This window comes from Triturus cristatus, chromosome 1_2 (genome assembly GCF_964204655.1).
Source record: "Triturus cristatus chromosome 1_2, aTriCri1.1, whole genome shotgun sequence".
Classification (NCBI taxonomy): domain Eukaryota; kingdom Metazoa; phylum Chordata; class Amphibia; order Caudata; family Salamandridae; genus Triturus; species Triturus cristatus.
In genome coordinates, this window is record NC_140580.1 from 1,180,928,078 (window position 1) to 1,180,942,619 (window position 14,542).

Genomic DNA, 14,542 nt, shown 5'->3' on the forward strand with positions numbered 1-14,542 from the left:
CCTCTGAGAAACCCCAAGTTGCCAACCAAGCTGGACGCCTTAATGCCACTGCCGATGCCATTGAGCAACCTACAGAGTCCGTGGTGTTCATACCACACCTTATGGTAAGCCTAGCCGCCTGCTGACCATCTTTAATCAAATCACCAATCTCTGAGCGGAGGTTATGCGGAAGAGATGGGAAAACAAGGCATGGGGATATCGCCCTAGCACACAAGATGTATTTGTGGATCTCAAAGCTAAACCTGTCAAAGCAAAGATGTGTTTACCACATGCATCACGATTCCTAGACTCCTTACCCACTGGATTCTTAGGAACAGAATCTACATCCTGTGAAAAAAATCGCAACCCGAGTCACCAAGCTACAGGTGTAAGGGTGTCTATGAAGACAAACTGGGTCCCCAGGTGCAGGCAGGTGTCTACGTGCAATATCTCGGTCCACTGAGGCCCCAGACTCAGGCTTGGCCTAAGAACCTAATAAAATATCAAAAAGGGCCTCCCTAAATGGAAGAACAGGTTATTCCCCTGTCTGTCCCTGAAAAAGGACCTCAATCAAAGGGTTTGTGGACCTTTGCACCGTAGGAAGTGACAAGTTTAAAACTGTAGCCACTTTTCTAAGCATGTCTGCAAAGGAGCAACTTGCCTCCGTAGCAAGGCCAGGAGGTAGCAACCCTGAAACTGGAGATTAATCCAGGCCACTAGTCTCTCCCAGAGCGGACAACCAGCTCTCCTCCACCTGAGGCACATTAATGTCAGAAATGGGCTGAAAGGGCCCTGCCTCAATCGACACAGGCTGTCTTTCAACAACCTCTTCCGGAGAAGGAATCAAATCCTGCATATTCCCCTCAGTCTGAATAGCCGACTCCGCATTCAACGTCGTACGACGCCTACGTGGAGCGACTTTGATCTACGGCACCATCAGTGTCACAGTTGGCTGATCGAAGTCCTGCATTGTAGGTCGAGATCCCGAAAGACTGTGGACCTGCGCCAAAGCGGGCCAACCAACGCCGACCCCTCGACTCAACAGCTCAGCCGTCACTGAGGACAAACCCTCTTACGGCACCTCACTCACCTCCTTGGGGCCTAAAGGAGCTCCAGAGGGAAATGGGGCCCCGAAGATGAAGTGCAAGGAATTAGAATATTCCTTCATCTGAGTCAACGACGCACCTGTACTCGGAAACACAGGGAGATGCGGTGCGGAGTCGCGTACGGCATCCTAAACCGTCGAGCGGGAGAAACCATGGGATACAGAGTCCTCACATGGTGATGCGCGGGAATGCCGCGACTACAACCGCCTCTTACCTTTTGACTTCCCCGGAGAACAACATGCTCCAGACCGGCTTCAACTCCTAGATCGACCTCCCGAGGCAACGAAGATCGATCCTCTGAGGCTTCCCAGCCTCGGGACACATGAGCCGCCATCAATTTTAAACATCGCTCTTTGGTTTTAGCTTCTGGCAGGAGACAGAATCTTCGGTGTTGTGGTGCTCGCCTAAATACCACATACAACTTGTGTGCGGGTACGTCCCCGACATATGAAGGTTACAAGACCCAGAAGGTTTGAAATCTACAGACATCAGACAAAGGCACACTGTTCCACTGACACCGAGTGTCGAAGCAGGTCAGGGATTTTTTTTTTCTTTTAAACTAAAATTGACCTGAGGAACCGCTTTTGCGGATCTGCATTACAGCATGGAAAAGAAGAAACTGACAGCCGCAAACTGGAGGGGACTTATATGGCTCTACTGACCTCATGACCAGAGTCTACATCATCACGGAGCCGTACGATGCCGTACCCCGGCACGCAGAGCTAATGCAGAAAAGTTTCCAGATCCCGGCTGGTACCTGGGGAGAACTGAAGAATTAAGGAATCTGCGGCTAGAAATATCTATCAGATATCTAATATTACTAGGCTTGCGGTGCCACCTTGTGGCCTTTGTTAATATTAACACAACCGTGCTTCTTGCCTCAATTAAATCAATCAAACAGAAATTGTTTGAAGAACAAAAAAGAACAAAGTGATCCCTTCAACCTAAGGTGAGCATTTTCTGGACACAAGACTGATCAAAAACTATGGAAAATAATAATACTAACCCCCCAAGCCTATGCAGGGCAGAGTGAACTCATGGGGGACTCCATAAGGAAGATTTTGAAGGAGGAACTCTAGTCCTCCTAGAGAGAGGCGGTAGATGCCATACTTAATAAGAGTAAGAGAGGTTTCCCCATAGAGGTGGAGAATTGTTCCCTCTTGGATGGCGAGTACCCCTCAACTTCTGTACACCAGAGAGGAAGCAATGTTTCCCAAAAAAGGAAACATGTTGAGAAGGCGTATAAAAACGCCTATGGCAATGGTAGCCTCTACGCTACAATAGAGATGTGCTCTCAGCAGCATAAAAGAAAGAGGCCACCTTGACGGGACACAAAGTAAAGTTGGCCATAGCGGCATGATGGGAAGAGGTGACCTTCACGGCACAAGAGACTTTCAAGACACCCTTAACTCCAACGGAGAATATGGATAACAATGAAATGGATGAGTTTATTTTTGACCCGCAGAATAGCTAAGAGATCATGGGGACTCTAGATGAAGACCTGGGAAAAAAACTCTCCTGCCCATCAGATTAAAGACCTGTTTGGGGAAGAAATGTTTAACCCCACTACTATTAAGCATCCGCGCAGCGCGGAATGGTGGCCTATGGACCATGTGTCAAAATACCTCCTCACTGGGTAAAGAAGCAACTAGACAAAGAGACTCACAACCTCTTAAAAATGTAATGCCCCCTACCTACTGAAGATAAAGTGTGTAACACACTGAACTTAGGCCCGGAACTCAACCTTCCTGTTTAAATTTGGAAAGGACACAGGAAAAGGCACTGAAAAATGCTCAAAGCAATGCCAATATAAGGTACTTGATATATTGGGACCAGTCACCCGCATATTAGATATGGCAGATGACGCCCGGGCTAAAAAATACTCCAGCAAACATAGAACGTCTCAGAGGGTGGGCACAATGTATCATATGCATGCTTGGCAATGCCAACGCTAATCTAACTACAGAAAGAAGGAAGGCTGTATTGATGAGAATGAACCCGAAGCTTGCAGACCTATCCACTAGAGAGGACATGGGAGATACCAAGGGCCTCTTCTCTGGAGAGAACTTCGTTAGATCTTTAGGAAAATATGTCTCTACTTTCACAGTCCTCAGCAAAGCTCAAACACACATGCAAAGAGTTTTGGGTTCGCGAGCTGTTTTTGGACGGGCCGGCAGGAGGGGACTGGCTGTCAGCCGGGGCATCTTTAGGTCCCAATGGTACCCACAAGAGGAAAGAGGTAGAGGGTAACACTACGGTAGAGGTTACCACCAAATCTCAAATTTCTACCACCAAAGAGGGAGAATGTCAAGGAATCATGGAAGAAGGTCTAGGACCTCAAACCCAAGATACCAGGTTGAGCAGTACTCCTCCTTCCCCCCCCTAAAGGTGGGAGGAAGGTTAAGGTTCTTTATACACAACTGGGAGAAAATCACGCAAGACAGCTGGGTGTCACAAACGGCTGGAGGTTTCAAAATAGATTTTCCAGAATTCCAAAACCAAAGAGTAAAACCCAGAGAACTGGTATTAGACACACAGAAAAAATTGCAAGGTCAAAAACATTAGTAGATCTAGCTAAAAGAATCTGGTACTTTTGTCGGGAACACAAGATTGAGTTAAGAGCAGAGTACATTCAGAATGTAAGAGTGGACTGGAATTCCAGATTCCTCAGGGATTCCAGCGATTGGAGACTACAACCAAATATTTTAGCTCTAGTACAGGAGATATGAGGACCAACTCATACAGAGTACCGATATACTTCAGTTAGAGGCCAGACCCCAAAATAGCAGCTGTGGACACTTTCCTCCAAGACTGGGACATGATCAGGGGCTGTGCCTTTTCCCTGTTTGCCATGATTCAGAGAGTATTATGGAAAGTAAGAACAGAACACTGCCGCATTATTCCAGTAACTCCCATTTGCAAATCTCAGGTCTTGTTCCAATGTGCGATGGAGCAGGCAGTAGATATTCCACACCCGACCCTGGTGTCCTTGGGTGTCTACTGGGTTCAGAAGGAGGGGAACATACTTTAGTCTTGGAGGGTAAAATGAACCTTCTTGCTTGGAAGATTTCAGGAGATCAGACAGATATTCAGACCTTTCAGGAGAGGCTAAAGCCCTACTGGATGAATCATGGGCCCCAGGGACAAGAAAAAAAATACAAGGGTGTTTGGAGAAAATGGTGTAGCTGGTGCATGGTAAGAAACCTGGATCCCGTGGCGGTCCCTATACAACAAGTAGCCAATTATCTAGCGAATCTGTTTAGTGCTGGCCTGTTTTATAGAACAATAAATTGCTATAGGACTGCTATTTCCTCAGCCCACTCTTAGGTTAATCTGGTGATTGGTAGTAACCCTTTGATTAAAAGAGTGATGAATGGTATGAGACTGAAAAGACCCCCGAAGGCACATTATGAATCACTGTGGGACGTGAATTTGATTTTCAACCTACTCATTTCATGGCCAACCAACACTTACCTATCCCTTGAACAGATTATCATGAAATAGGAAACTTTGTTATGCTAAATTTCCTTTAGGAGAGTTTCAAACATCAAAGCATTAGAACTATCCAGCAGAATATATTCATCAAAGGCGGACACTTCGACATCTGGAAAAGGACATGTCAGTTTCAGTCTTCTACCCCCTTTTTCATGACTGTGAGAAGTTATGTGTAGTAAGTTGCATGAAGGATTATGAGAGCAAAGTCTTGGAATATAGAGCGCGTGGTGTTGATCAACTTCTTTTATCCTATGTGAAACCTTATAGATCCGTTTCCACAGCCACATTAGCGAGAAGGATATGCACGATTATGAATGAAGCGGGTATAGATCTTTCAAGGTTTGGGGCCCATTACTCAAGAGGGGCCATGACTAGTAATGTCTTTTGGGCAGGGGTTCTATGCCTGAATTTCTAAAAACTGCTGATTGGTCTAATTTTTTGTCAAACCATTTTTATTGCAGGACCAAATATATACCGTATTACACTCAGGACAATTGTCATTAATGCAGGTTTCCCGCCCCCCGCAACCATTTATCCGTGCAGTATACACAGCCGTTCTGCCCACATCCCGGAGGCCGGGCGGCACCACTTAACCATATGTTACATCGTTACAGTACGTACAAGTACGGTCGTCTAGTGGGGAGATCCGCTGCCCGCTTTTAATGTTAGCCCCCCTCTCCCCCAAATTCCCATGAATCTCACATTCTACTTCCATTAAGTTTGATCCTGCAATCCCTCCCTCTGCTGCCGATTGGTCTAATGCAAATACTTTTGCAAAGTTTTATTTGAGACCGGTGAAGCATGTCAGTAATATTGCTCTGGATGGCTTTAAACATGCATCATGGTAGCCTACGGTCTTGTGATGAAATGATTCTCCAATTTACATGCAGAGAGAATCTTTTCCATTAAAAACGGAGGCTAACATTATCCCACCCTCACCCCTGAGGAGAAGAAAAAAAAAGAAAAGGAAGGTGAGTACAGTTACAGCGTATAGTGTTTTAAGGAAAATGTACTGATTTGAGACAATTAACTGTTTCAACTCTTTAGGAGAGTCTGAATTTTATTTACTGTGAGGTTCTTTTTCCAATTCTTTTTTCAGAAAATAACGCATAAAGTGCAACAGAAAGCACCATTGTGGCTCGTCCCTTGTATCGTCGCAGCAAAAAGAGGAGAATGACTGCGTGCAATGGACATTTATAGTCCTTCATGAACATTCGATTGTTTTATGACGGACTAGTATTCTTTAAAGGGCTGCATGTTGGGGAAGCAATAAACGCTTCTTGCACAATGTTCGCCTCTATTGTCTTGAATGAAATCAAATATCTGCATGTAAATTGGAGAGTTGTCATTCCCTTAGATTGTTCATTGAGCACCATTATAATCATTATTTCTGTGGCAGTTAGGTGAAAGGCCTTGAAGCATGGCGACAATCCAAACAGTCGCCATGCTGATCACGGTTTCCAACTAGGAAGTTGTAGGAAAGTGCCACTTTTTGCATGGTTGCCCCCACTTTTTGCCAAACTCTTGATGTACTTTGACTGAGGGTGCCCTGGGTTCCTGCCAACCAGATACCCAGGGCATATGTTCTTTCCCTAACATGTACTGTTGCAAAACCAAATTGGCAACTCTCTGTCCACATGCAAGTCCCTTGTAAAGGTTACCATAGGTACCAAGGGCACTGTAACCAGGGAAGGCCTCTAGGGGCTGCAGCACTTATTGTGCCACTCTTAGAGGCCCTGTACCTTTACACTCGCACACTGCCTTTGCAGGCTGCGTGTTTTGGTACAGAACAAAGTGAAGAGTCGACATGGCACACATTCCCGTGTGCCATGCCTACAACACACTGCCCTGGCATAGGTAAGCCACGTCTCTAGCTGGGAGCACGACACCAGTGGAGAAGGTACAGGTGTATGAGCCCTGTACCCCTAAGTAAGTGCAGTAATGCCATAAACAGTATATGGTGCTGGGAGTCTGACACTACAAAATCCACAGCACCATAATGGCTTTACTAAAAACTGAAGTTTGGTATCTAACTTCTCAACACATTAAACACACACTGATCACAGTGTGGGATTTAATGAAAAATGCACTCAGAGGGCATCTTAGAGATGCCTCCTGAAAAACGACCCAACTCTAGTGTCCTGACTGAGTGACTGCTCGCGAGCTGCCACCACCAGACATGTTTCGGGATCCATGGGTCGCGAGTCTGCCGCTCTCTGGGTCCTGAAACAATGGACATCCAGGAACGAGGGGCCAAGCCTCCTCCCCCAGAATGGGCAGGGTCCACGAAAGGGGAGCTTCAAAGGCTTGCAGGCTTTGTGAGCTACCACAGCCATTTGCTGCTCCCAGCAACTGGCCCCCATTGGTTCTGACCCCCACTTTGGGCGGGAGAATCAGCAGGAAAAACAAATTAGGAGGAGAGGCGTGCCCACCTTTGCCAACCCCACCCCTCAGGCGGGGAAGGCGAAGAACAACTCTCAGTCCCCGCCATCTTGCATATTGGGGGAACATAGCCAACCAGAGTAAGGCTTATGCACCCCTCCCACTGAAGGGTGGAATAATAGGGGGTGTACCCACCCCAAAGAAGGGACCCATTGGTCTCGACCTGTTCCAACCTGTAATGCCCCTAAATTTAGTTTTTAGGGGCAACCCCGAAACTTGCCTCCTCAGACAAGAAGAAGAGAAGGACCAAAGAAGCCGTGCTGAAAGAAGGACACCACCAACTGACTTGGCCCCAGCCATACCAGCCTGTCCCAACCTCGAACCTGCTTCAGCGAAATCCTGGTGTGTCCTGCAGCCAGCAGCCCCCCCCCCCCCCACCCCCCCCCCCAAGAACCCGGAGGATCTGCCCTGCCTTTCCAAACCAGACTTGGTCTCCTGTGAGCACTGGATTTGCTCACCAACAGACTCTGGCTCCAGCCAAATCCGCGAGTCTGCACCACTCTGCACCTGACGCCCGCAGCCCCAGTTAGAGTGGCCAAACACCACGAGGAGGTCTCCCCGGCAATCCTGACCTGGGATCTGGTGATCCCCGACCTGGCTCAAGTCTCCAACCGACAACTGCAGCCCCTTTCTGTAGGATCCCCGCGATCGGAGACAGTAAGAAAAACCCGATGCCTAGAGACACCCCTGCACCCGACGTCCGACGACCTTGGGTGACCCAACCGATGGTTTCCCAGCATCAACAAGCATCCCAACTTACCTCTCCAACTGGTGGTAACCTCTAGAAGATCTTCATGCCCGAGTCTGCAGTCTTAGTTGCAACCGGAGACTCCCCATTGAAATCAACAGGGCACCCGACACCAAAACAGCACCATGCACCCAGCCACTGCTGCGGGTGCACTCTGTGTGCTAAATCAGATCCCCCTTTTCCCTGAGCCTAACCAGGAGCTTTGCTATGTGTTGATGCATGCGAGTATTTCCCAAAAATATTCATAATGGAAAATCAGTTTCAATAAGATAATGGGGGAAACAAAAATAAACAAGCATTGGCAAAGCCAGAAGGTCTGAAATTGGTGGTCAGCTTTTTAGTGTTGCCAATGTGTGAATCGTTTTTGTAAAACCTTAATAGCTGGTGTGAGAAAGTGCCATCTTTCTTGCATGGTATGCCCCCACTTTTTGCTGAATTGCTGAATGTACTTTGACTGAGTGTGTCCAGGGATCCTGCCAATCAGTTGCCCAGGGCCTATGTTCCTTCCCTAAAAACTGTGCTGTAACCTAAAACCCAAATTGGCAAACCCTGGCCACATGTCAGCCCCTGGTAAATGGTACCCTAGGTACCCAGGGCCTTGTGACCAGGGAAGGCCTCCAAGGGCTGCAGCACGTATTGTGCCACCCTTAGAGGCCCTGCACCATGACACAAACACACTGCCCTTGCAGGCCGAGTGTCTGGGTATAGGACAAAACAGTCGACATGCCACCTGTGTGCCATGCCCATAACATACACTACCCTGGCATACATCAGCCACCCCTCTAGCTGGGTGCCCTATGCCAGTGGTGTGGGTGCATGAGCCCTGTGCCACTACAGTACCCAGGTCCATTCTTGTGCACTGTAAGTGCAGTGCTGCCATTTAAGAGTATATGGTGCTGGGAGATCGTCAAACACGAACTCCACAGCACCATGATGGCTCCACTGAAGCCTTAGAAGTTTGGTATCAAACTTCTCAGCACATTAAACCTGCACTGATGCCAGTGCAGGATTTAATGTACAATGCACGACAGAGGGCATCTTATAGATGTCTCCTGAACCTGACCTACAATCCACGTCTAGTCTGAGGGGCTGCCTAGGCTGCCACACAGCAGACATGTTGCTGGACCCCTGGGTAGAGAGCCATCCGCTCTCCTGGGCCTGCAACAATGCACATCCTGGCCGAGGTGCTAGGTCTCCTCCCCCAGGATGGGCAGGGGAAGCTTCAAAGGCATGCCACCTTTGCGAGCTTCTCGAGGCCACTTGCTGTACTCAACAACTGGCACCTACCGGTCCTAAACCCCCACTTTGGCGGGAAGACTGTCCGGAAACCCCAAGGAAGGACAGGGGGTGAGCCAGCCTCTGCCAACCCCACCCCTCAGGTGGGGGAGGCGAGGTGAAGCACATCTCCGGGCTCTCGCCATCTTGAAGATGTGGAGCCCTCCCCAATCAGGACTAGGCCACTGCCCCCCTCCCACAGGTGAGTGGCAGGATAGGGGATGTACCCACCCCAGGGCAAGGACCCAGTGGGTGGTCCCTGCCCTTTACCTACCTGTAACACCCCTAAATTTAGTATTTAGGGGCACCCTGAACCTTCCTTCCTTAGATCCATATTCCAAAACAGCAAAGAAGAGCAAGAAGAAAGAAGTCCTCCCGTGCAGCTGCTAAAAAGAGGAAGTCACCAACTGCTTTGGCCCCAGCCCTACCGGCCTGTCGACGCTCGAACCTGCTCCTGCTAAATCCCGGCATCTCCCGTGGCCAGCAACCTCACAAACCTCAGAGGACCTGGCTACCTTGTGACTGAGCATCTGGGACTCCCACAAGCAGTGGCACTGCTCAAAGCAAGTAACTGACCCTGGCATCAGCCAGGAACCGCGAACCCTGCATACTCTGCACCTGCCAAGCCTGCCTGTGCTGGAGTGGACAAAGACCACGAGGCCGTCGCCCCGGCGACTGTGACCCCGAATCAGGCACCCAAGGACCCACCTCTACGCTCCTGACAACGCCTGCAGCCTCAGAACCAGGGACCCCCCCCCCCCCCCTACAACTACGATCAACAGAGGGTAAGACTTCCCGACACCAAAAGGCACTCCTGCACCCTGCGACCCCTGTGCCTAACTCCTGGGTACCTACCTATCCTCCAACTACCCAACTTACCTCTCGAACTGGTGGTCGCACCTGAAGAATCTTCATCCCCGAGCTTTCAGCCTTTGTTCGTTTTTGAGCTTCTCCATTGCAATCCATTGCCGCGCCCGATGGCTCAAAAGCACTCTGCACCCAGCTGCGCGAGTGCTCCTGGCTGTGCAACCTCTACTCCTACCTACTTCCTCATTTGCCCTGAGCAAGTGACCAGGAGCCCAGCTCCCACAGCCGCGTGGCCTGCTAGTCAGCAGCCACCAACCAAGGGCCCCCTGCCTTCCATAGGATAACATTGGGCCTAACTCACTCTGCACCCGGCTGCCCCAGTGCCGCTGAGGGTGTAACAACTGTACCTACCTGACACTGGGAGACCCCTGAGTCTATGCCCAGAGCCTTAACTCTGCCAGTCGAGTACTTACCCAAAAGCCGATAACTCACTTTTCTTCCATAGGGTAACAATGACTGGTTTCACCTGAAAATTCTTCTAAGTGTGGAGTTTCTAAATTTAAAATGTTCACCTAAAATCACCCGAGTAACGAAAACGGAAATACTCACCTGCTATTAGGAGAGATCCCAGTGCTGGATCTTGGTGCCCAGCACGGACCCTGAAAAGTAATAACAAACCATACTTACCGCTAACTCAATTTTCTTCCATTGGAAACCATTGACTGTTTTTCTGTGAAATTTCTTCCAAGTGTCGATTTTTGCAAACTACAAATATTCTTTAAAAATCGTACCAACTGTGAAAACGTAATTACTTACCTGTGTTAGATAGATGTCCCAGTACGGAGCCTAGGAGCCCAGCACTGGATTACAAAAGTTACGAGAACATACTTTACCCGTAACTTGAATTTTCTTCCTTAGGAAACCATTGACTGTTTTTCAATGAAATTTCTTTTAAGTGTCGATTTTGCAAACTTATAAATATTCGCTAAAAATCGCCTGTATAACCTAAACGCATTCTATCAACCGCTTGATCAAGTATCTAGGATCCAACACTGACCTAGAAAAAGTAACCATAACCCCACTTACCTCCAGTGAATTTCCTTCCGTACGATAACATTGGTAATTTAATTAGAAAAAGTTTCTAAGTGTCAATTTTTAAAATAGCAAAAATATTGCTTAAAAATCACAACAGTAACTAAAACGTATTTACTCACTTGTTTGCAAGAACTGTCCCAGGACAATCTAGGATCCAGTCCTGGAGTTATAAATGTAATCCTGAAAGTAATCAATTGCATATAACTTAAAATTCCCATTGAGCTCAATGTATTATTGTTTTTGAAATTGTGTTGCCTATTGCAACAAACTAACTATTACATGCAAAAGTCAATTGCCTATTGCAAATTATTTACTTAAAGCATCTCATTTTGAGAAAGTATATTTTGATACCTACTGTTGGTTCTAAAATAAAACAACCATATATTTTTATATACATATCATTGGCCTAGAGTTCAGTTATTGAGTGTGTGAGACCATTTGCTGGCTGAGTGTGTGCAACAAATGCTTTACACTGTCCTCTGATACTGCCTTACTGCTCGACCAAGCTACCCCTTTAGAGAGTAAGGTTATATTTAACTTTAGCCTCTGCCAAACCTCTGGGGGCTGTGGACTCTGTACACCCTGTACCTATTTAGGAACAGTATATACAGAGCCACTTTCCTACATGTGGAAGCTGCTGGGCCCTCACCATTATAACAAACATTGGCAAAAGAAAAAATAGTTTTTGGTCTCAAAATGCACACACTGCCACAGTAGTTGCTGGCATAAAAACAAAAACTACTTTGTGTGCCGATATGCTCCTTGTGGAAAAGCAGAATGCTGTCACTCACAGCGAAGCCAGATGATACAGAGAGAGACAAAATTTTAATAAACGCAAAAGGTCATGGTCATGCTAGACCAAATTAGGGGCCCAATTATTAAAGAAAGTCTCAAAAGTGCACCCATGGTATATGTCCTTGCATTAAATGCAGCTATACGGGTTTTGTGAATTCCCAAGAATTTACAGAAGTAGGACAAGAAATAGTACTCCTAGAAAATATTTCTGAACTGCATTTTGGCATGAGCAAATCTGAAAGTGTACATTTGCTCATGCGAAAATCTGAGTGTTTGCAAGTTCACTTTCCCTCCAACCCCTTATTTCCCAACTCAGGAAGAAGGTAAATTTCCAACGTTTCTCAGTATGGGAAAAGATTAGAGAAGAGTTGTTGAAAACTCTTAAAACATGCAAATTAGTAGGTTTGCACAGACTCAAAAGGGCATTCCAACCCTGGAACTATTGATTACAGTTACCTTCGGCCTCAGTATGTAGATCTGCGGAAACGTGGCAACATAAGGGGATTGCAAGTATTCCAACACTACTATGGTAGGAGCCCTGGCATCATCAGAGAGGCTATTTCAGAGCTCTTATATAATGAGATTACAGCCATAATTTGTTGTCGCACTACATGGGACCAAAGGGGAAAGTGGATTTTATTGCAGGACAAGTAGAATTATGAAGCAATCTGCCTCATGGACATGTAGATATTTTATTATATTCCACACCCCTGCTTAAAGTCAACGAAGCTTGGCATTGGGGAGTCTGGTAACACGCTGCATGAGTGGCTTGGCCTTCAGTAGCTCACGATTTTCAGAAGTAGATCTCACTACAGAAAAGGATGGAGACCCCTGCTCTACAGAATTATGCAAAAGGAAACAACTTAGAAGGGCGATCAAAGCCATTCTACGAACTGTTCAACGCGTCTTGGAAGCATGGCCATGCTCCCTCCCTCTCTACACACCTTCAACAATGTTCCACACACTTAAGAAAAGTAACCAAAAGGTAAATACTGAACTAGGAGAATCAGTAGCATCCTACCGCCACCTCTAACCCTCATAACGGCCCCTACACAGAAAAGATCAAATGGACACCACACACTTACTAGTACCAGAGTGATGCTGACAAAGAGGTCCAGATCAGAAAGTGCACAATAAATGTTACAGAATGAATGATGAATGTGCACAACAGAGGAATGCTTCAATACCTTGCAGTTTGTAGAACGGCACATTCAGTTCAAACACATCTAGCAATTTTGACAGTGCCGATAAGAACAGTCCCTAGCTCAACTCCTCCTGATATTTTCCATAAACCAGAGATCACTTCAGACAGCACTCAAGGAACCGCCCCATGGTTACCGCTTGGCCTTCATCATATACCTCTAATCTCAGTAATGTCAGTGCCTCATACCTTCCTTTCAAGAGCCACACAAGGTTCCACCAGCTATGCTGAGCTCACGCTTCAAGCACAAGTGAAAGGACCCCCGAGCCAGCATTACATTCAGCTTTTAACTGCAGGACCAACAGGCACTAGTGGTACCACGAGAAATGCAACAATTCATGCAGCGACATCACGCCTTCATACATGTAGGATAAAACATTTCTGTAAGCTAATACAGCACTTTTAAATCAAAAACTGGACATGACCAGTGCAACCTTCTAAAATTGGGAACTCCATACCAGTCCATATCAGGACTATCTGCTCCTTTGTAAAATTCAAGAGACAGCTCAAAGACCTCTTCCTCAATCGTGCGCTCCCGAACCGATAGCTGCTGCCGAAGCTCACAAGCCAACACACTGCTGCATTCTGCTATTGGGACATTAAGTCTTCTACCGCCGCCACCTCCACGAGCCGGCCGCTACCACACCTCCCCAAATGGAGACCTGATGCAAGTTAACAAAGGAGACTTGATGCAAGCTAACAGGCACACAACCTGTAGACTACCTGTCCGTCATGCATCAATACCGTCCATCACGCAGAATTCTCAAAGCAACATGAGCCTATATGTATACTTCCTGGTAGACGGTATGACTCTCGAATGACGACTGTTGTAAAGCGCTCCGATACCTTCGGGTCTGGCCAGAGCTATATAAAACTTCTAAATAAATAACATTCCCTCACATACACAGAACAATTTCAGAGAGGAAAGGCAACGCTTGTCTCTCAGACATAGAGATTCAAGATTCCATCACACCCACTGTACAGCACAAGCAACACTGCAAGCTTCTCAAACACAGAGCGCATGCAGGATGGCATTGAAGTCCCAAAGCACAGGCAGCTGTTGCATCAGCTTCTCTCACAGCACACATGCAGCAAAGGCAGCAGCAATGCAAGCTTCCCAAACTTACAGAGCGCATGCAATTCAGACAGAGTAACAGCATTGCGAACACACAGGACAAGCAGATGCAGTGCTGGCGTCTCACAGCACACATGCAAAGACAGCAACAGTGCAAGCTTCTCAAACACACAGAGCGCAGGCAGCACAGAAGGAGTAACAGCATTACTAGCACGCAGATGCAGTGCAGGCGTCTCACACACCACACTTGCAGCAAAGACAGCAACACTGCAAGCTTCTCAAACACACAGAGCGCAGGCAGTACAAAAAGAGTAACAGCATTACTAGCACGCAGATGCAGTGCAGGCGTCTCACACCACACTTGCAGCAAAGACAGCAACAGTGCAAGCTTCTCAAACACACATAGCACATGCAGTACAAAAAGAGTAACAGCATTACTAGCACGCAGATGCAGTGCAGGCGTCTCACACACCACACTTGCAGCAAAGACAGCAACACTGCAAGCTTCTCAAACACACAGAGCG

At 47.2% G+C, this 14,542-nt stretch overlaps 1 protein-coding gene across 1 annotated transcript in view; it reads right to left on the minus strand.

Moving 5' to 3' along the window:
• The window catches only part of GLE1 (GLE1 RNA export mediator), a 336,359-nt gene that overhangs the window by 281,699 nt on the left and 40,118 nt on the right, over window positions 1–14,542 (minus strand). The window lies entirely within an intron of this gene.